This window comes from Pan troglodytes, chromosome 21 (genome assembly GCF_028858775.2).
Source record: "Pan troglodytes isolate AG18354 chromosome 21, NHGRI_mPanTro3-v2.0_pri, whole genome shotgun sequence".
Lineage (NCBI taxonomy): Eukaryota > Metazoa > Chordata > Mammalia > Primates > Hominidae > Pan > Pan troglodytes.
In genome coordinates this window covers 16,716,872-16,739,771 of record NC_072419.2, presented here as the reverse complement: position 1 = coordinate 16,739,771, position 22,900 = coordinate 16,716,872, and the positions used below count along the sequence as shown (strand labels likewise).

The window sequence follows — 22,900 nt, the reverse complement described above, 5'->3', positions numbered from 1 at the left end:
ATTGCTCTCCTTTTGCAGATGTAAATAAAAGTGAGGCTCAGTTCAGATTAGGTAAATTGTTCAGGGTTATACAATTGAAGTGGCAGAGCTGGCATGCAGCCAGCTGACTCTCCACCCATTGCTCCATGAACTTGTTTGGACACATAGTTTCTCTGGTCACTTACACCACCATATCTCACCTGGCTATTTAGCTTGGAGGACTCAGCTTTTTAGATTTGGCTGACTCATGTTCTATGTATCAGCAGTGTGCTTTCTGTTAGAGGATCTCAATGTATTTTGTGCAACTCATGGGATAATTTATGGGGTGGTGGGGAAAACCATGGACTTTGCAGTCAGAGACAAGTGTTCCGAACTCTTTTAAGGCTGCCATGGAAATTAAATGAAACAACATACATCAAGTGCCCAGTGCAGCACACAGTAGACATTTAGGAAGTTAGTTACTTTTTTCCTTGTGGTCATTAAGTGGTAGTATCTTCAGTCTTCTCTGGAGAAAGTTGGATGCAGAGTAACCCGTGTTTTCATGAGAAGGAATGGGGAAAAAAGATATGCAAAATTCAATGCTCAATTGGTGAAGGTTTTTTTCTAAGGACAAATGGGACTTATTTACCAAATCATGCCCAGGCTTATGATTCTCTCCCAGGCAAGAGGACACTGACTATTTGAGAGGAAAAGCCCAGAGACTGGTGTCTCTGAAGGACACTTTTAAGGAAGCGGAATTGACATGAAAAACTTGTGTCCACCATGCCAATTCTAATAGCGCAGCAGCAAATATGTGACCCTGAAAACACGAGTTGGCTAAAGCCATAAATCTACCCCACTGGTGAATGTAATATATGTCTCAAATGGATGTATGAAATATCCTTTTCATCCTAGTGAACAGTAAAACATTTAAACTTATAATTCATATATGCTAAACTGCTTGACTTTAAATGTGAAACTGACTTAAATTGCTCTTAGTGAATGGCTTTTAATCTCTGAATATAAACCTGATTTTAGCAATGCCTTTATTGAGAATCCTTTGATCCTTCGTTAGCATTTTAACTCCTGACTCATAAGTGATAAAACAACAGATTAGAATATTATACCATTTGCCATAGTTTGACAGCTAGTTAGGGTAAACCTAAGTAATTCCTTGGGACATAATTTTATTCCAATATTTAGGATGAATCTATGTGCAAGGGTACACAACAATTCCTGAGTTATTCTGATCATAACATTTGATCAATAAAAAGCAGGATTACTTACAGTGGTAGAATTCTTTTCTCTGCAAAGGGGTAGCTGGTATCCCCATTCACTCACTTATTTCCTGCATACATGGGTGTGACAGGCACTGTTATAGGTACTGAAGATTCAAAGAAAGCTAAGATATTACCCTTGCTCTCAAAGACTTCCAAAGTCTATTAAGAAAGAGAAATACATAAGTAGGTAACTACAAAGCAGTGTGATCAATCTTACAAGGGAGATAGGGGCATTGCTCATTGGTAAGAGGTGAATTTCTAGAAGTAGGAGTTTGGGGAATTAAGACATAATTCTACTTGATCCAGAATCACTACATAATTCTACTTGATCCTGAATCACTGAACTTTGTTTAATGATAGGAAGTTTTCAGAGAAGGAAAGTGGATTGGATTGGGAAGTACTCTCATCCAAAGGATCCTTTCTTAGTCAACCTATTCTTGCATTGCTCCATGAGTTTTGGAGTTGGGAATAGGATTTCTGGCCCAGGAGGTACCATGTTTCTTAAAGCTTGACCCCTTCCTCCCATGAGCGGCAGAAAGTGGTCTCTACAGGGAGAGATCCCAACAGATTGGGATACTGGAATATAGTCATGTATTTAAGGGACATTTTAGTGACATCCTAGTTGATTGCCATGTAAATAGAGACAAGTTCACACAAAGACATACCTTAGATATTTACTGAGTTCGGTGATGGCTGAGGCTGGTTCTTAATATGTATTTGTTTATGATATAGCAATCTCTCTGTAGATACTGACAGCTCAGTAGAAACCTTCAATAGATTGTATATTTTGATTAGAGAGCCATAGCTCTTTTCTACATTGAGTTAATGTCTTAGATTCTAAAAGGCATCCCATTGAAACATGCCTTTTAAAATAATGACACCTCAAGAGGGGACACCTAGCATAACACATGGAGGGCAGAAACATGATGATTTTATTTACAGCTCTGACTTTAGGAACCAGTGTATGTTTTCCTGGTACATGGCAGGTGTTCAATAAATATTTGTTCAATGGATTAATTAATGAAGAATGCCATAATAGCAGCTGATTTATGATGAAGGAATACATGGGCAGTGATCATGGAATTGGAAAAAGTAGATACATTCAGCAATTTCTCTGGCATAAATTAGGAATGGACTTTCCCATTAAAATAAAAAAATTCACTCAACAAGGCTAATGCGTATTGAAATAGTTTGCCAGTGTTCTTCCTAGCAGGCTTTCTGGCATTTATTTCTGTGCATTTTCTGTTTATTGATAGAGAAGTCACAGTGTGATTTACCTATACCTAGCTGCCAGACCAACTTCGGAATAACTGCAGGGAAATTTAAGAAATTCACTGTTTTGGAATTTGCCAGTTATTATTCTTTGAAACTGTACCAAAGATGAACATAAATAAAGGAGATCAACAACTTGGTCTGAGACTCTTCATGGAAAGGGAACTCTGTCCAACTTGCAGGATTTTCAGAGCTCAACTGAGAAAATTCTCTGAAAAAGGAATGAGGCAGGAGTGTAGGGCTGAACTCTGGCCTCAGGGGGGCACCTAAGAGACTTTCATTTTTTTACTTGCTGTTATCAGTAAAGGACAGAAACCACTGATTCAAGGTTACAGGCATGGAAAGTCATCTCTCAAGTTCAAGATCTGTGACTAGTGTCATTTGAATAAAGGAAGTGATGGGGAAGCTGGGACCAGATGGTCATTTTGTAGAACCTGCCACTTTGGAGGAAAATAACCTTTTTCTTTAAGTAAAAATGGACCACCTTGGAAGATTAAGACACAGTGAGTCAGCAGAAAGTGCCAACAGTCTCAATTTAAGACATGAGAATTAGACATCTTTGAGTAATATGAACCATATCAACAACAGCAAAGAAGAGGATGAAATATATTTTTCCACAACCAAAGAAAGCAAGCCATAAGCCCAGTACAGCTGTTATTCAGCATCATTCGGGAGCAGGCATCATTTGACTGAATTTCTCTGGAATCATTGTTAAGCATTTAGAAGGAAATGCTAATCCTTAAATAGGATTTCCCCCCATCTCTTTTTAGGGATACAGATTTGTTCTTACCAGTAAGTCAGTCACTGCTGAGGTTGACCTCTGTAGTCAACAATAAGAAAATCAGTTAGGATTTCCTCTTGTGATACCATGTTTTACCTTGGTGGAAAGACATTGAAATCTGCAGTAGGTTGTGACAAAGCGAATATGTTTTTTTTTTTTTTCCCCCTCCGGGACATGTGAATTTATTTGATGTGTGACTATGAATTTAATTAATCAACATTGTACCACCAACTGCTGACCTCTGACCTCATAGGCTTTAAAGCTTCCTTCTCTCCTTGTCCTATGTTTTTAAAGCTTTCCTGTAATGTCATTTTACCCCACATCCTCCCAATGTGATTAGTTTTTGAGCTGGCTATCAGTATCATGAGATTCAGGTCACACAGGAATGTTACTTTTAAAGTACTTTACAGCTCACAGATTCTATAAAAGCTTCTGTTTCCTCTTTGCTAAGCGGCAGAAGAAGTAAGAGGATGAGTGAGGGAACTGCAGCTAATATATTGCTAAGTCAGACACACGAGATGATCAAAAAGAGGTCTAGAAAGAAATTTATACAAAGTTTAGGCAGGTTGTAGGAGACAGTATGTGCTAGATAGCTACAAATCTGATTGAGAAGGACAGGAGATACCCAAAGCAGTGATGACTCAGAATAGGGCTTTGAGGAAGAAGACAGGATTTCTTAACTCTGAGAAGGCTTCAGAAAGATGAAGGCAAGCAATTCTGAGGGGGAAAAAAATAAGGATTGGGATGAGGGAGGCGATGAATGTAATTAATCTTCCAATTGGGTCCAGATCAGTTACTGAAGCATTATTAAGATGATGCCAGCTGAGGCCATCGGTCACTAGGCCAGGACTCATTGCCTGGGGTTTTCAGCACTGATTTCATTGATTTTTGAATGGTAGGGATATTGGACATCATTAGTCCACTTCTATCATTCTGCCAGTAAAGAAACCAAGTTCAACAGTGGTGCACTGACTAATTTAAAGACTGTGTAATTCCAAACAGGAAATTACAAGCAGTTGTTTCAGGGCTAGAGCTGGGTCTCCTGGCTCTGACCAGCATCCTTACCTTCAGGCCTTGCTACCCAAGTGAGGAGGAAAAGACTACAAAAAAAAAAAAAAAAAAAAAAAAAAAAAAAAGACATGTACATTCTCTATGCCTTATTTGGCCAATATGAAAAATATGGATGATGCAAGAGGTAGCATAAAATACACTTCATAGCTTAATCTCTGGAGTCAGACTGATTACATTTAAGTCCTGGCTCTGCTCTGCGACAAGTTACTTACCCTTGCTGTGCATCAGTTATTTCATCTGTGAAATGGAAATAATAATAGTAATCTGACCACAAGGTTGTTAGGAGGATACAGTGAGCCAGTATAGGTAAACACTTTTAGAATGAGTGTCACATTCTTCCCCATAAGCCCATTCTGATTAATCACTGATTTGGGTATCTCTGTCATTCTAAATCAATTTATGTCTTACTAAATGTGATCTAATACTATATCTGAACATATGTGTCTGTGGGTTGCACTATTTATTTAGAAATCAGAAATTCCTTGGACTTTCATATTGGGTGAAGTGCTTGAGAGCCTTGTGAAGAAAATTATGTAGAAAGAGTAGGTATTATTGTTAAGGCAATAATAGCAATTCTGAGGAGTTCACAGTGTAGCTGGGGTTCTCTAGAAATTTCTATGAAGTCTTTTTCCTCTTGTAAGACTTTTTTTTTTAACTTTTTGTCCCCTCATCATGTCCTACTTCCTCAGTGCTATGTCATATCTCCTTCCTTCACCTTACTTGATGCTTGTGTAGCCCCTGGACTCAGTTTAATAACCACCAACCTGACCTCCTAAAGCATCAAATGTCACTACCTCTAAGTTTCCCCTAGGTAGTCAGCTTGGATATAAAAATGTTATCCTGTGGTGTCTCTACTGCCAGTGTTTTAGTGAAGAATAGATGAGGATAGTCTCTTGATACCTTATAGCCAGAAATGAAATGGCAGTAAAATCTGTATCTACCGTTGCCATTTCTTCCTCTACATGAACCCACTGACTATTTTGGCTTAGCAATTCTGTCAGCATTTGGAATTTTGAAGCTTTTCTGTGAGAGTAGTAACCACAAGGTTAGAAGGGAAATGGGTGTAATCCAGACCTCGAGGTAGCCCTGAAGTGAGGGTAACTAGCAAGAGTCAGCAAGATAGGCAGGGAAAGAAATCTGATATACTACCCATCCCAGTTTTTCAAAATTCTACCATTCCATCTTTTTCCTCCCATTTTTAGCCACTTGGGGCTGGTCCTATATGTCATGCTGCTCAAAACATGCTCAGAAGAACTGACAACTTTTTTCATTCCTCCAGTCAGTGCACTTGACAATGCTGAATATTCACAGAGGGCAAGAGAGTGTTCAGCACCATGTTTGTTATTCAAGTGCACCTTCTGGGACCTTCTGGGGTGTCTCATCACCAGATTCTTGACCTTCTTTCCAGTCTGCCTGGCAAGTGCTCAACTTGCATAATTTCGTTTAGTCAATAATGGAAAATTGAAACTTGCAATTAACTTCCAAGCAGGAATTATATGTCTATGTAGGTATATGTATCCTGAAAAGTAGTCTTAAAAGATGCTTCAGTAAGGACTGATTTTTTTTCATTAACCATCTCTTATGATACCAATTTGCTCCCCTCTACTTCTGGAAGAATGCAAATTAAATCCACTCTGTCAATAGTAATTTCTGGATATTAAAAAGACCTGGTTACTTTGTTATATCAGCTTCTGCTCAGAAATCAACTTTAGAGGATAAAGTACCAAATTCTCAGCTTGACATTCAAAGCCTTCCACAGAAGGCTCCAACTCTGCATCCTAGCCTATTCCCTCCAAGCTTCCCACTCCACCCAAATCAATGGGCATTTTCAGGGTTTGCTAACTGTAGAGTGGGCTTGCCTAACTTGATATTCTGCATATGTTGTGACTTCAGCTTAACAGAACTCTCCCACCTCTCTGCAACCTCCAAAAGCCATCTCAAGGCCTGCCTCTTCTCTCAGATTGTTCCAGTCCACTGCGATATCGCCCTCCTGATTTTATGTTACTTATTGTTGGTTACATTCACTTGGAAATTAATCACATATGTCCTCAAAATTTGTCTTCTAATGTTTTATTGCATTTAATTCTGGTTTTATTTATTAACTTATTGTTTATTGCTTTTATTAAGATTGCTAGATGCTAAACTTATTGAGGTCAAGACAAAACCATGAAATTTTATATCTCCCATGGGATTCATTTCTGTATCCGGTGAATACCGATTGATCAGTATCTTCCTATCAGGTTGGTCCTTGCTGACAAGGGATGACATTGCAGAAAGTATCCAGCGCTGAGGCTTAAAACATAGATTTTTCCTTCTTTTATAGAATTGTAAAGCAGTCCCATAATGTGAGAAACATTGTTTATTCATAGCGAATTATCTAAAAAGCATATTTTCTATTTTTCTCCTTCATGTCTCCTCTCTCAACCTCTTTCTCAGATTATTTTTCTCATTTCTACTAATCGTCAAAACCTACGTGTTATGCTGAAGGCTGACTGCTTACGCAGCTTCTAGGTGTCACTGGCAGAAACATGTCTTTCAGCTGATAACCCTCACTCAAGGGTTAACATTTAGAGCTTAGGAATATCTTTAGACAAGCTAATTAAGGGGTAGTTTGCATTGTGTTTGTGCATGTGTGGTTGTGCGTGTTTAACAAAGTAAAAATAAAATTGTGAATTCTTGGGAGATTTTGCCATGAAGAGGTTAAGAGGATTGTAAATTGTTCTGTAATTTGAACACTGAGGTGGTAATGCAGTAAATGCCGATGAACAAACAGGCATCAGAGGGTCTGTGTGAATGACTCCTGGCTCATCCTATGTCCATCTGCTCCTGCCTCTTCTCACCGCATTGCCCTGGATTTTAAAAATTCTAACTTAAAATAGGAAATTTCTCGATTTTTTTCCCTGGAAGCTTGTCAATGATATAAATGTTAAATTCATGGTTCAATGATATATTTTTTAAATTTCTCAGTAAGCTATTCTAAAATTAGCTTTCTAATTGTGCACGTTGCTTCTTCCTCTCAGCTCTGTGCCCTTTGCCATCTTCACTGCGGTCCTCTACTTCCCCCGCTCCTCCCCAGTCTTCGACTAGCAAACAAACCCAGCACTAATTACTAATGTCCAAGCACGTAATTCCGGCAGCATTAGGCTTTTCATTTGACGCAACTACGCAGACAGCTGTCTGGACATGCAGCATGAAGTTAAAGCATTTTTAAAGATTCCTGCCCATATTTTCTCTCCTCCACTACTAAAACACAGTTGTTTATTTTTGTCTGCAGATTGCAAAGTTATAAACTTCTTTTATACGTTTACATACTCATATATAAATGTCCACCCAAATAATTTTACATCCATGCAAAATAACAGATCAACATATACATACATGGAAACACATGGTCATCTATAAAAAGAAAAAACACTAGGAAATAATTAAATAGCAGCGAATGAAATTACCTTCTGTATATGGACAGGGAATTTTAGTATCTGTAGCATACAGATGATAGGAGGTATGACTATCTAAACACAATCCAAGTTCTCATTTGGGGTCTTTTAAGGGGATCATGATAGCGTTTCTTTAATGCATTGTATAGATTATTACATATGACGCTGTTACTCTTTTTTGCTAATGACTCAAATGGCATAATTTTGACTCTGGTCATTTTTATGCCAGTTTTATCTACATCAAACAGAGAGAAATACCCCTGATGACTTTTGCTCTCTCAGATGCTCCAAGCCTCAGAGTAGAAAATGGTTAAAGAAGTTATCACCACCTCAGCAAAATCCCACAGTGCCATAAGAGAAATTGCAGTAGACCTTTAGGTCAGAGTTAAGTTCTAGTTTAACACCATGGTTCTTTACCTGCATTACCCTGAAGGACACACTTGGATTCTCCTGAGGAAGGCCAGTCTTAATATTGTCAAAATCTCAAGCTATCAGCCTGCGATAACCAGTGCTGATAGCAAATACTTCCAGTAACTCTGAAACTGTGGCCAAAGAGGTTAAATCTATTCAGTACAGGACCAGTACAATTTCTCAGATACGTGTTTTTGTGGATGAATGCTTGTATTCATGCCTGATTGCAAGGATGGGGGAAGAAGGAAAAGGAAGAGTGATTCATTCTTAAAGTTGATTCTGCTTAGTTCAGCTAATCTCACATTTTTATCAAATGGAAACATAGAGAGAGATGTATCATCCCTATAAACAGATAGCATTGGCTTCTTCATATATACAGTACTTATGCTCACCCAAGATCTGTAGACAGATCTACCCTGTGTTAAAAAACAAAACCAAACAAAAACCTTGATACCCTGCTGGAGGATAAATCCATATTTTTTTTAAAAAATGTATTTATTTTCTACGTAAAATAAGGGTCAGAGGGCAACACAGAAGATTTCCACAAGTAGACTATTTTGTTGAAGCTATGCAGGAGGTGAGGAGGGGAAAAGGAAATTATCTGCAAAGGAGTCTCTGTGAGGAAGATTTATTTCTTTCTTGTTTTCTTTTAACCTACTATGGCTCCTCTATTAAGGGTCTCCGTAAGACCGGGGTCTCAGGGAGACAATTTGGTCTCCAGCCCTGGCACATCCAGCCCCGGCCGCAGGCACATCTGCCGCAGGCAGATGAGGCGCTGCGGCCGGACCGCTGTCCTCGGTGCTGAAAGGTCGAGGGCGCCCGCGCGAGCCCTCGGTGTTGCTATCCAGGGTGCTGAGCGCGGGCCGCCGCAGTCCCCGAAGCCAGCCCACCCGCGCCAGCCCTCCGCAGAGCCCTCCCACCCGGCACGACCCGCCCGCCTCCCGCCAGCCTGCAGTTGACGTGGAGCAGGCGGCATAAATCAAGTCCGCGGGGCATGGAGGCTGCTGTCGCTGCAGCAGCTCAGCTTGCCCGGGGCGGGAACTCCCCCTTTCTCCTTTCGCCTCCCCAGCACCCACACCCTGTCTCCCCCTTAATTCTTCCCTGGATAATAGCACCCTAACGACAACAGTCATAATAATAGGGTTAGAACGACAGGGGAGGAAAACCCAACAGCCTAAATATCTCTGAAAACTGCATCGCAAAATGGAAGAAAGAGGGGGTCCCACTACTGTTTCAAAAGAGTAAGTTATTATTCGGTACGTACCCTCGCTCTTCCTCCCCGTCGCTCCATTTGCAGGGCTCCCGTTTCCCTTTTCCCCAGCAGCTCACCTCGAAAACACTTTATAAAGCCCCCACCAGACGTGCACACTCGGAATACCGCACCCTAAGTGCACCAATACTTGTATTTACCCAAGCCCACTCGGACTGCCCAGCTGCTGTCCCTTCTGGGTATGCAGCCATCCCGAGCCAGAGCCACGACCTGGGGAGGGGGGTTCTTACCTGGGCTTCTCGGGAGGGTTGTGTTCTCCGGGCCTCTGCAGGTTGCAACTGTGGTGGAGCCGCCGAGCAGGGAGGGAAGGAAAGACAGCGCCTGACCTCCCCGAGGTTTCGTCTTCAATGCAACGTGAGCTCTGCCCTCATCAAAGATGGCCGTCCGTTTTGACGTCAGCAGCTTTTAATAGCCGCCCGGCGAGGGGCGGGAGGAAGTGGGGGCGGGGCACGGCGGGGGCGGGGGCGGGGCCCGGGCTGCGGCGCGCTTGACTCGGTTCCCAGTGCGCTGCCCTGCAAACCTGCGTGTTTTCACCTTCCATAAACACCCGCACGGGGAGACTCTTATGACTCCATTTTAACACTCGGTCTTGGGCAAACGCGTTCATCCCGCAACTGCATTCCTGATGTTCTTTGGTGTGTGTGCGTGTGTGTGTACATATGTGTATATGTGTGTGTATGTATATATGTATGTGTGTGTATATTTTATAATACATGTATAATATATGTATAATTTGTGTGTGTGTGTATATATTCCCCCCCACCCCCACCCCCTTTCAGTGGAATCTGTGGTTGAGTCATCTAAGGAGAGGGGAAGGCAGAGGAGGGGTAAAAGGTAGTGATGGGAGGGGTGGGGGAAATTTCAGCGGCGATTTGGTTTCTCCGAAGAGGGTCCGGAGGGGCATCCCCGTCCACCCTCGCCAGCTCCATATATGGCCAGGCTACGTGGGTTGCTATTTTTATGAGTGATTGCTTCATGTTATCGGAGCAGCGTCGAGGGCTTGTGGCTCTCGTTGCTGTGGTCAGCCGGGCAGCGAGGCTGGCGCACGTTATTTTGAACTACGTCAGAGCCAGGCTCTCTGAGCTGTTGCAGGAGTCGGGGGAAGGAGAAGGGAAGCGGAGTTAGCCCAGCCAGCGTGGGTTTGCAAGGGCTCGAGGCTTGAAGTTGAGTTGTTTGCCGAGGGCAAAAACGGATGACTCTGCTTTCGGTGGAATTTGCAGTCGGTGCTGGGGTTTCGTGCTGGGTGTCTTAGGGGTACCCCACGGAGGCACAGACGCCCCGAGGGAACCGTCCCAACGGCCGGGAGGAGGTGGGGGATTCAGAGCAAGGACGGCTGGGACACGGCCGAATCTGGGGGTTCACTCAGTGCGCAAACCCCGGGGTACCCGTGCAGGCTGCCTCGGGGGGCCCTCGGATGCTCAAATCAGGGCGGGGAGACAAAGGCTACTTGTGCTGGTCGTATTAGAGATTAAAAGTGATAATTATAAAGCAACAACCCTAACTGTCCTCCCTGGCCGTGCCCGGGCCCGGGGAGGGGGTGGTGCGCGGATCGCTCGGCGGTGGCAGCCTCCCGGATGATTCACAGGTGTTGGGGAGGCTGTCGCGGGGCTCTCCGCAGGGAGGGAGGGCTGGGGAGCGCGTGGGAGGTGGGGGACCTCGTCTGAGGAACTGTTTGTACTTTTCCGGGAAGGATGCGATTAGAAGTCGTGCCTCGCAATGTTAAAACTTGATGGCCTCTTTTAGGCTATGGAAAATCCTTGTCTCGCTTAGGAGAAACCATTTAGAGCTGGGTTCGGAAAAGCGGCGTACAACCTCTCCCCTTGCACCCTCGCCCCCCACCCCCGCCCCACCACACACACACACACACACACACACACACACACATCCCTAGCTGGCCTGAGAGCCAAGCTTAGGCAATAATACGGCCTTTGATTGCGCTCCATTGCGGAGGGAGGGAAGCGGGGTGGGGGGAAGGGAAGAAGAGTTGTGAAGGCGCTGCGTTTAGAAAGAGACGGGCTGTTAAGAATTTAATAAAGGATGCCTTTAATCGAAATTAGTAGACATAATTGTTTCTTAAAGATTCCCTGGCCTGAAGGCTTTTTTTTTTTTGACGTATTAATGTTTTTGCCATAATAATTAACAGTGTTTGGGTGTTAATTAAAGCCAAATTCCTAAAAAAGGCATGTTGCTGAAATTTGTTTACTTAAATATTCATTAAACATTTAAGATTGCCATACAATAAAGAAGAAAATCTGCAAAGTCCTTAGATACTTAATTGCCAATAAAAGTCTCTTGATTATGGCTCTTACTTTCATTATAAAGCAAGTTGGAATAGGGGGAAAGGGGTTTGAATGCAATGTACTGCAAAATCCTTTATAGTCAGAATTTTTTCCAAAGTGTGACACTTTAAAAAAAAGGCAGCATGCGGAAGTTTGAAGAGAAAAAAAAACCTGCAGAGGGAAAAAAAAATATGTGTATGGCCCTCAGACTAGAAATCATTCAGGCAGAAAGTTTTGTGAAGGAATGGAGGAGGTGGGGGATTTTCCAAGTTAAAAAAAAAAAAGAAGTTAAAAAGCAACTACGTCAGTGATGGAGGCTTATCCTGCAGGCAAAAGCTATGTAGCAGTCACAGGGAAGGACTGGCTTGGTATTCTGAGTTTTCAACTGCTGATGCCCCACACTGACATCTTTAAAAATGACAGACAAGAAGAGAGAGGCAGACTGTTTCAAGGCATTACAGAAAATACCATGGACCCTACAGGATTAGCTGGTGGTGGTGACAATGTTTTCCATTGCTAGTGCTTGTTTTGAAAATGATGCTGTTTGAGAGGTTCTTAGAGGTTCTTCATCTTGCTCTGGGAAAGGTAACAGAGTGTAATTTGAGATACATAAACATTGGGTACATAAAAATCTGCTAGGGATGACCAGATAACCCTAAATGTATTTTGAATAGGATAATGAGATTTTTTTCCCTTAGGATTTTCTCACGGCATGATTAAAGCAAAACAAAAACAAACAAGAAAACGTCATCATCTTTGCCAGTAGAGAACCAGCAGATTCATGTTACTCAGGGTTTGCAAAGGCCTGAACCACACAGGGAAGGAAGGTGATGGAAAATTTGTTCCAAAATGGTTCAGCTGCTATGGGTTATTTCTGCAAAGAACTAACACACAGAGTATCTAATGCTTAGGATGAGTAACGAGAAAATTACCTGCTCTGCTAGATGGATATTTACACTATGATAATTCAAGCCTCTGAAAGCTTTTTTGGTACATTATGCCCCAAAGTATTCTGGTTTGCAGTAGCTCTAGGTCCAAGGTATTTAGCTTGTATCTCCAAGGTAAGGTGCAAGATTCATAGTTGACTCAATAACTACAATTTTATAAGTCATAATAATAATAACTTTTCTAAAATCCCATGTGATCTTTCCAAAGTCAACTTGGAAGCAGTTTAGAGATAGCCCAGCTCAGAAGCCCTCTCTCCAGGGTCCTCCTTTGGGACATGCCTGGCACTCTATGACAATGTTTCAAAACACTGTGAGGGCAAAGAATATTCAGGTCTGCGCAAGAATATTCAGTTTGATAGAGCAACTGTTTTGATTCCTTGGTTTGCTTTCCAAGTGGTTTGCTTGCCACTTTCTCTTCATATATTCTTCTAGCCCTTAACCCAGCCCCCCACCCCATTTATATATAGTGAAGTAGTAGTACCTTAAAATGCCTCGAGTAGTTTAACTCTAGGTTTAAATTATCCAGGCTGTTCTTGTTCCCTGAAGCCTCTAAGGTAGATATAGATCTTGTGAAAGGTAAAAAGAGAACCAGGAATATTAGTTGCTGTTTCTGGTTTGCCATGTTAAGAAAAAATAGGACCGTACACTCAGAATATTAAATAACACTTTATTCTTTATTACAGACAGTATGGTGAGAAGGAAGAAGGGGAGTGTCCAGCAGCCACAGGCTGGATGTTTCCACACTTTTGTTCCTTGATGCACCAAAATTACAGACTTTCTTTTACAATGCATCCTAGGACTCTTCCCAATGCTGAGACATGCCTGTGGTCAAGTAGGGAGGAAGAACCTGTGACAATTAGGAACAGAGAGGCAGAGAAAATGGTAGTCCAAACTAGTACATTTCAAAAAGGCTATTTGTTAAGGATCACAGTATTCCTTGAGTAAATCTTTTAGGAATCATATTAGTTCTGTAACCTCTTTGTATCTCAATTATCTCATAGGTAAAATGGAGACAATAATTATACCAAATACACAAGGAAATTATGAAGCACTGAGTGATATGTCTAGCACTATGAAGTATTGGCTAAATAAAATCTATCATTTTGATGAGACTTTAACTTCATTTCTCTAAGAAATGACATGTAGCTCGGCTTTAATATGGAGGATTGCCATTTTTTTCATTAGCTATTAATTAGATATGTATCAATCATACTGGGCCTTGTTTTTTTCATCTGTATGAACTTATTCATTTACTCAATATCGAACACCTGCCATATGCTTAGCACTGGGGTCTAGGAAAAATTGAGTAGAGAGTTGAGGGTTAGAGCGGTTAAATAACCAGGCCAAGGACACAGCTAAGAAATGGGATAGCTGGGGTTTGAACCCCAGGGCCCAAGCTCATAATCACTATGTTTTAGTACAGCCTCCTCCAGCTCCATCAGACTCCCTTCTGCCCTCTGCAGCTACCTTCTCTGCCTCAACACACTGTGGCTTGCATATGCCTTTTCTCATTAGCAGCTTCAGGGTTTCGTTTGCTAGAGGGATGAGTATGAATTACTGGTTTGGCTGGCTGAATCACAAGGTTTCGCTGCGGCGAATTTCAAGAAAGAAGTCTAGGCTGTTAACCTGAGGTGAACAGAAACAACATATTCAAAGGAAGAGAGTTCAAATTACAATCAAGGAGGGAATTCAGAGATCAATATCCAATAAACAGCTTAAATAAGAATCAGGGCAGAAAATGCTCTCAAAATATACCTAAGCAAGTCAGCCAGAGGTCAGAACAGAATGGCAATGTGGATCAGTGGTTTTGAGGCAGATGATATGAGGTCTTCAACATGAATTGATTCCAAGGGTAAAGAACTCTGAAGGTGAGGATGGGGTTAAGCTGGGTTGAAATGAATGACTCAGGATATACCTGGGAATGGAGCAAGAATATCTTGTGCGATTTTATTGATACTAGCAGAGAAGGGCATCACACTTCTGCCAGCTCACAGGCACCAGCCTAGGCAAGGCACATTCTAAGACATCAGCAGATTGCATCAATAATCTCTTGGTCATGTCCAAAGGACTTTTCATCTTTATTGACTTCTGGGTTCACCTGACGGCATGTACTTACCCCTTCCCTTTCTTAAAGCTTTCATTATCAGGTGCCTTCACCTCTGTTTCTCCCTTTTTTGTTGGCTCCTCATTTTCCATAGCAGATGGGTTGAAGCAGCAAAATTGTTATGCCCAGCAGGTTAAGCTGGACATTTCCTTGAGTCCTGCACAAGCCCCCTGGGAGCTCCATATGTCCATAGAACCTGTCCTGACTCTCCACCCTGAAAGCTTCTGTGCTCTAAGCCAAAGAGAAAAAAATTAAATAGCTCTCTTTTGTATAGCTCTGTGCTAAAGAAATACGAAAGTTGCAAAGAACTGTCACACACATGATCTCATTTTATTCTTGCAACGACTCTCTGAGGTATGTATAATAGTAATTATTATTTTAATTCCCAACTAATACATGATTATCTTATACCATGCAGCCAGTTTGTAACGGAGTTAGAATAGGTACTGAAAACTTCCTACTCTAAATTCTACATCAGAAAATGCAGAATTCTGATTGGTCTTTCAGCCTTCTCTACTGACCATGGTACCTCAAGAGACTCAGTGTTCTATATCTTCCTTCATATGTTGTCTTCAAAAAATCTGATTTCATACCCTTGAGTTTAACCATCTTTTTATATATTTGACTTTTAATTTCCTATTGCCAGTCTCACTCACTCTTGTGAGCTTCAAAGTCATATTCCTAGCTTCTTAATGAACACTCTTATCTGGCTGAATCAAAGGCACCTCAAACTGAACATATATATGCATAAGTTGGTTCCATACTCTGCAAGAATCTACTCCTCCTCTTACATTCTTAATTAACATTTTCTCATGATGTCCCATCTTCCAAACTAGTATACTCACAAGCATCTTATTTTCACTCTCCTTTGCTGGCTTTGCTTTCATTTTCTCAACTCTGAGCGTTCAAGACTTGGAACTTTTCTCCTCTCTACGTAATCATTCCCTGGTAATTGTATCCATTTCCAGGGCCTTGGGTAGTATCTATGTGTTGATGCTTTTATGTTACATATTCAGCCCTAATTTTGCTCCTGGCCTGCATCATGCATGCACAAGTTTCTACTCAATATCTGTACTTAAGCATAAGGCAAATATGGACATCTAACTTAGCATATCCAAAGCAGATTTCAGATTTTTCAACTTCAAGAGGCTCCCTTCATCTTAGTTCTCCATATAAGCGAATGGCATTGACATTCCTCGTCCCTGAGGATGAAAATCTTGTATTATTTCAAGGATATTTTTTACATTCACACATAATAAATAACACTTGTTGCTCTATTGTCAAAATACTTTTCAAATCCAACTACTCCTCAGCACCTCCGCAGATACCACCTTAGTTTAAGTCGCCATCATTTCTCTCTTGGGATATTACAGTAATCTCTTAATTTGTCTTCTAGCACCTGTATCTCCTCTACATAGCTGCTGCAGTGATACTTTTAAAAGACAAATCTGATCATATTTCCTTTCTCAAAAACTTTCAATGTCACCCATCACACTTAGAAGTTCTTCCTTTACTCTACAAGATCATGCTCCTGGCCACCTTTCCGAACTCATTTCCCAGCACCTCTCCATTCCAATCACACTGGCCTTCTTGCTGTCCATTGAACAACCAAGCACACTCCTACCTCAAGACCTTTGCACTAGTTATTGTTTCTACCTGAAATAGCCTCCCCCAGATCGTCTCATGTCTCATCTCCTCAAATGCCACGTTTACAAAGGAGCCTTCTCTGACAATCTAAACTAGCTAAAGTTGCTAACCTCTATTTTTTAAAATTATTTTACCCTGCACTATTTTTCTTCATAGCACTTTTCTCCTGTTGACATTATATATGTGTTTATAGCTACATCTATATTATATTTCCCAGAGGCAATGGTTTTCAATGGCATTTGCATTTGCTTTGGTTCATTTCTTTTTTGTTTCCAAATAATATGCAGACATTGCTAATTCTTGATTTATAAAATAGACATCAGTTGACTTCCTAATAATGAGGCTCTCTTACATCACCCTTGTTTCTTCTCCCCATCCTGTCAATAACACAACTGTGTGTTAAATAGTCACTCTGCCATGAACATATCTAGGGAAATATTGTTCACTGTAAGTAGTACCACATAATGAGTATGCTTCTTTTTTTTTGCATATTTTCCCACTTTCCCTAAAGAAGCTCTTACAAGCTTCATAGAGAAGAAAGAGGTGGTTGCATACAAAGGAGGAAGAATTACAGCAAAATTGGACTTCTCAAAACAAATTCAGGTGGTAGGAGTCAATGGAACAGGTCTTCAAATACAGCAAGAAAAATAAATCTCCATCTATAAGTCTATATTAAGCCAGAATATTAATAAAGAGCGAAGGGCAAAATGAAAACATTTCTAGATGTGATGTGGACAGACTCAGGACAATTACCTCCCATGAACATTTTTTGCAAATAAAAATATTTTCTAAGGATTTTACCTTAACAATACAACTCACAAAGGAATCTATGCAAAGGAGGAAGACCAGGAACTTAGGAAATATTAGAACTAAGGTAGCATTTTTTTCCTAGGACCAAAGCTAGGAAATAGATATGGTAATAAATCAGTGTAAAATTAGTTTGACAAATAGTATAGTTTAAAAGCTAATTATAGTATTAACCTGACAATGGCATAAATGTCTCCTATCAGTAATAACAAGAAAATGCCCCTATAATGACAGGAAAAACAAAAGCTATATCATATATTTTTGGTTCAAATCTGAAGTCAATTATATGACACAATTTTGAGCATTTTTTGATGGCGTTTAAGGAAATATTTTTTATTTGTCCTTTATCTTCAATTTTTTTTTCTTTTTTGGTGTGAAAATTTACTGCCACAGAGACATTTTTTCTTTAAAGGTTTACCACCCTACCTTGTTCTGCAATAAATACTATCTATATAATCATAAGCTGTAAATGCTCTTTTTTGATCTTTGAAGTTTAAATTAAACTGTAGACCAAGAATAAATGACTTAATATTTACCAAACAGAATCTGAATATTATGGGACCTAACATATAGAAGTAGTGAGAGAGCTGTCAGATGTGGGAAGTAAAGGAGAGGGCTTAGGAGGGGCAATGTAAAGAGACTTTATAATGCAGACAGCACAATTTACTCATTTTATATGGTAAAGGATTAAAATAATCAGTATAAAGTTCATAAAAGGAAAAATAAAGTTTACTGATGGTATAATCATATATAAAGTTATATGTATTATTTTAAAGTTAGCCAACAGAAACCCAAAAAGTAATAGAAGTACCAAAGTTCAGTGGTTGTAATAAGGGAGACAGAGCCAACAAGATAACGTTCTCAGTTTTTTCATAAAGGACGTTTATATATTATTTAAAATTGGTAAATCAAGAAATAAAAAGATATTATTTAAAATTAAGGTTGGAAACACCAAAGATAACTTGAAGAGGAAGTATTTAAAGATGGTTACTTCTGGGAAGGATAATGAGTAAGATGCAAAAAGATTTTATTTTATTTAAACAATCTTCATTATTGTTTTCCTGTGAATGTGTTACTCTTCTTTAAAAGAATGGCAGTAACAAAATTATTTCAAAAAGCTTTTATGCAAGCTCTCCTGGTTTGGGTGGGCTGCAAAGTTCTGTCTTCAATGTCCTCTCCTATAATGCTTTGGAAACTCCATAACCTTTCTTATTCAGTATAACAAAACGGCATTGATTTTTAAAGTGGAGAAAAGAAAGATTCCTTGAAATGTATTTTTAACCCCTGTGTTTTTCTAGGCAATGTTAAGGAAAGATACTGAGACTAAAATGGAAATATGAGATATGAGAGCTGACATCTGGTCAGGAGGTCTGTTGGAGCCCACATTTTAATAATAAAATTATGATTATGAAAGAGCCACTTTGGGGATGGTTGAATAAGGACCTCTGAAAATCTGTTCCTTCATAAAAGCAACAAGAACACTAGCAAAAATTGTTAAAATAATTTTTTTTGTTTAGAAATCTGGAAATTAACCAGAGTCTTGCAACAATCTGAGGAGCATTTATTCAAGAAAAATGTCTGCATTTTGGGTAAGAACAAGAAACTTTGTGGCATTTAACTTGCCCTATTGCCATTCCCCTTTCTGCAGCTTTATAGCAACCTTGAAAACCAGGGACCTACATGCCATTTGGAGGGTAACAGAATTGATTTGGAGCTCCCCAGAATCCCATCCAGAGAGAATTGTCACTATTTAACTTGTCTGAAAATTTCCTGAAGGTGAGGATCAAAAAACTACCTATTGGGTACAATGCTCATTACCTTGGTGACAAAATAATCCATACCTCAAACCCCCATGACATGCAATTTACTCATGCAACAAACCTACACAGGTACCCCCTGAATCTTAAATAGAAGTTGGAAAGAAAAAAAGTAAAAATAAAAAATAAAAAGTTCCCTAAAAACTACCACTCTTGAGGCTTATCTTTATTTGATGTAACTTAGAACTCACATAGTATAAACATTATCTCCCCAAAGCATTAGTCAAAAACAATCAGCATCAAATGTTTCACATAGCAGCTGCCTGAGGCAGTGGTAACAGCTGGGACAAATAAGAAGTTGACCAAAAATCATAACAGGAAATGCTGGAAACTGAGATGTTCATAGGGTGTTTTCAAAAGTTCTCACGTATTTCTGGGAATCTAGAAAGCCATGCACATGCAGAAAGCTGGGTGCATGCCCCAAATCTGAGAAGGCCCTATTCTCTCACGTCTCCATAACCTGAGACTGCATCATCAGGAAGCAAAGACTAAGGCAGCTTTGTAACCTGCCTGGTGGAGCATTGAAAGAACACTCCAAAAAATACATACACAGAACTTCTCAGCAAAGACTGTGAGCCTTATTGGTGCAAGGTATTTAGGGAAATCTCTGTCCAAACATGAGCTGAACATTAAATTAGCTGAGTAGAGACTTCAGGGCCATATACAATAAAGAAGACTTACCAAAGTAGTTCAGCAAAATCACTCAACAATCAAACAAAACTCCCCCAAATAGATTGAAAAAAAAAAAGATGAAATATATATACAATGTAAATAATCAAAGAGAATTGGATAAAGTGGATATCAGGCAAAATAGAATTTAAGACAAAAATTGTTACTAGGGACAGTAACAACAGTAGTAACAAATAGCAACAGTAACAAATGCTGTGGGATGAAGGTAGAAATCTGATTTCCAGAATTGCCGCATTATATTATTTAAAATGTGCAGTTCTTAACTAAATATTAAGACATACAAACAAATGTGGCCCATATGCAGGAGAAAAACAGTCAAGAGAACCTGTCCCTGAGGATACCTAGGCATTAGAATTTCTGGACAAGGACTTAAAATCAGCTCTTATAAATGTGTTAAAGAACTAATGAACTAGCCCATGTCCAATGAACTAAAGGGAAATATGGGAAAGATGTCTCACAAAATAGAGCATATCAATAAATAGGTATTGTAAATAATCAAATAAAAATTTTGAAGTTGAAAAATATCATAACTGAAATAAAAAAATTCATTAGAGAAGCACCGTAACATATTGGAGGTGGCAGAATAAAGAACAAGCAATTTCAAAGATAAATCAATTGAGATGATTCAGTCTGAGCAAAATGGAAAAAGAATGAACAAAAGCTAATGAAGCCTCAGAGACCAGTGAGACATCATCAAGCATACCAAGTCAGCATAAAGGAAAACCAAAAGGAGATGAGAGAAATGGGTAAATAGAACATGTGAAGATGTAATGGCCAAAACTAACAAAATTTTGAGGAATAACATTAATCTAAACACCCAAGAAGCTCAACAAACTCCAGTAGGATAAGCTTAAGGAGATCAACATCTGCGTGCATTACAATCAAAACTAAAAGTCATGGAGGGAAAATACTGAAGGCAGAAAGAGAAAAATGGCTCATTATGTCCAAGGGATCCTTAATAAGATTAAGATTCTCATTAGAAACCACGGAGACAGTGGGATGACATGCTCATATTTAAAGTACTGAAAGAAAAAGACATTCAACCAAGAAGTCTATATTCAACAAAATTATCCTTCAAAAGGAAGGAAAACAGCAACAATAACTAAAATAATTTGTTGCTAACAGACCTTCCCTGTAAGTACTAAAGGAAGTGCCTCAGCTGAAATGGAGAGACTGGACAGTGACTCAAATCCACATAAAACAATAAAGAGTACTGGTAAAGGTAGGTACAAAGAGAAATATAAAAGCCAGCTTTATTGTGTTATTTTGGTTTGTATTTTTTTCTTCTCCTATCTGATCGAAATTACATAAAGCAATAATTGTAAAACTATGTTGATGAGTTTATAATGTATACAGATGTAATTTGTATGAAAATAAAAGCACCAAGGAGGGAGGAGGGAATAGAGCTATGTCAGAGCAAAGTTTTGATGTACTATCAAAATCAAGTTTGTATTAATTTGAACTAAATTTTTAAAACTTATCACATTAATTGTACTTCCCAGCTATGCACAGTGGCTCACCTTTGTAATCTCAGCTACTCAAGAGGCTGAGGTGGGAGGATCCCTTGAGTCCCGGAGTTCAAGCCCAGCCTGGGCAACATAGCGAGACATCATCTCCAAACAAACAAACAAAACAAAACAAAACAAAACAAAAACTTTACTGAAAAACCCAGAAATGTTTTTGGGAAAATAAACAGTATGGTTCTAAAATTTATATAGAAATGCAAGTAACCCAGAATAGCCAAAAAATCTTGAAAAAGAAGAACAAAGTTGGAAGAGTCACACTTCCGCATTTCCATACTTAATACAAAGGTATAGTAATAAAGACTTTACGACACCAACATAAAAACAAATAACTGGGATCAGATTAAATGTCCAGAAGTAACCCTTTCATTTATGATTAATTTATTTTTGGCAAGGGTGACAACAGAATTCAATGTGGAAAAAAATAGTATTTTTAACAAATGGTGCTACAAGAATTGGATATCCACATGCAAAAAAATGGCGTATCTGTTTCTCACACCATATAGAAAAACTAACTTACCTGAAGTGATCTATAGGTTCAATGCAATTCCTATCAAAATCTCATTGACATTTTTTTTCAGAAATAGAAAAATCCCTCTAAAATTCATATAGAATCTCAAGGGATTCTAAATAACCAAAATGATATTGAAAAAGAAGAATAAAGTTGCAGTTTCAGATTTCCTGATTTCAAAACTTACAATGAAGCTTCATAATCAAGGCAGTGTAGTATTGGCATAAAGTCAGACCAATGGAATAGAATAGAGGGTCCAAAAATAAATGCTTGCATATAGTATGGTCAAATCATTTTTGACAAAGGCTCCAAGACCAATGGGGAAAGGGCAGTATTTTCAACAAATGATGCTCAGAAAACTGCAAAATATGCAAAAGAATGAGGTTCATTTGCAAAAGAATGAGGTTGGCCCATTTCCTCATATCATAGAAAAAAATTAACTCAAAATTGATCAAAACTTTAAGAGCTAAAACTATAAAAATCTTAGCATAAAACATATGTGCAAATTTTTATGACCCTGGATCAGGCATTGAACACCAAAATACAAATGACAACAAATTATAAATTTGACTTCCTCAAAATAAAAAAAGTTAAATGTGTTTCTAAAGATACAATTTTACAAATGAAAAGGCAAAAAGCAAAAAGGAAAATAATATTTGCAGATCATATATCTGATAAAGGACTTCTATGCAGAATATTTAAAGGACCTTTACAACTAAATAAAAAGACAACACAACTTAAAAATGAGAAAAAAATTTAAGAATTATTTTTCTAAAGCAGATTACAAATGGCTAATAAACACATGAAAAATGCTTGACATGATCAGTCATTAGGGAAATGCAAATCAAAACCACAAGGAGATACTGCTTCACATCCCCAAGATATCTCTAATCTAAAAGATGAAACATAGCAAGTGTTGGTAAAGATGTGGAGAATATATAACACTTATCTATTGTTGGTAAGGTATAAGATGGTGTAGCCACTTTGGAAACATTTTTGCAGTTCCTCAGAAACTTAAACACAGAGCTACCATATGATGCAGCAGTTCTACTTCTAGGCATAAACCCAAGAGAACTGAAAACACATACCCATCAA

General features: G+C 39.3%; 1 protein-coding gene across 4 annotated transcripts in view; it reads right to left on the bottom strand.

The window, feature by feature from the left end:
• Positions 1-9,863, bottom strand: part of SNAP25 (synaptosome associated protein 25) — an 88,590-nt gene extending 78,727 nt beyond the window's left edge. The window contains exon 1 of one of the 4 annotated variants that reach the window (XM_009436635.4): positions 9,711-9,863. The gene's annotated coding sequence lies outside the window, so the exon portion shown is untranslated. 4 annotated transcript variants of the gene reach the window in all.
• Positions 9,864-22,900: the final 13,037 nt, after the last annotated feature.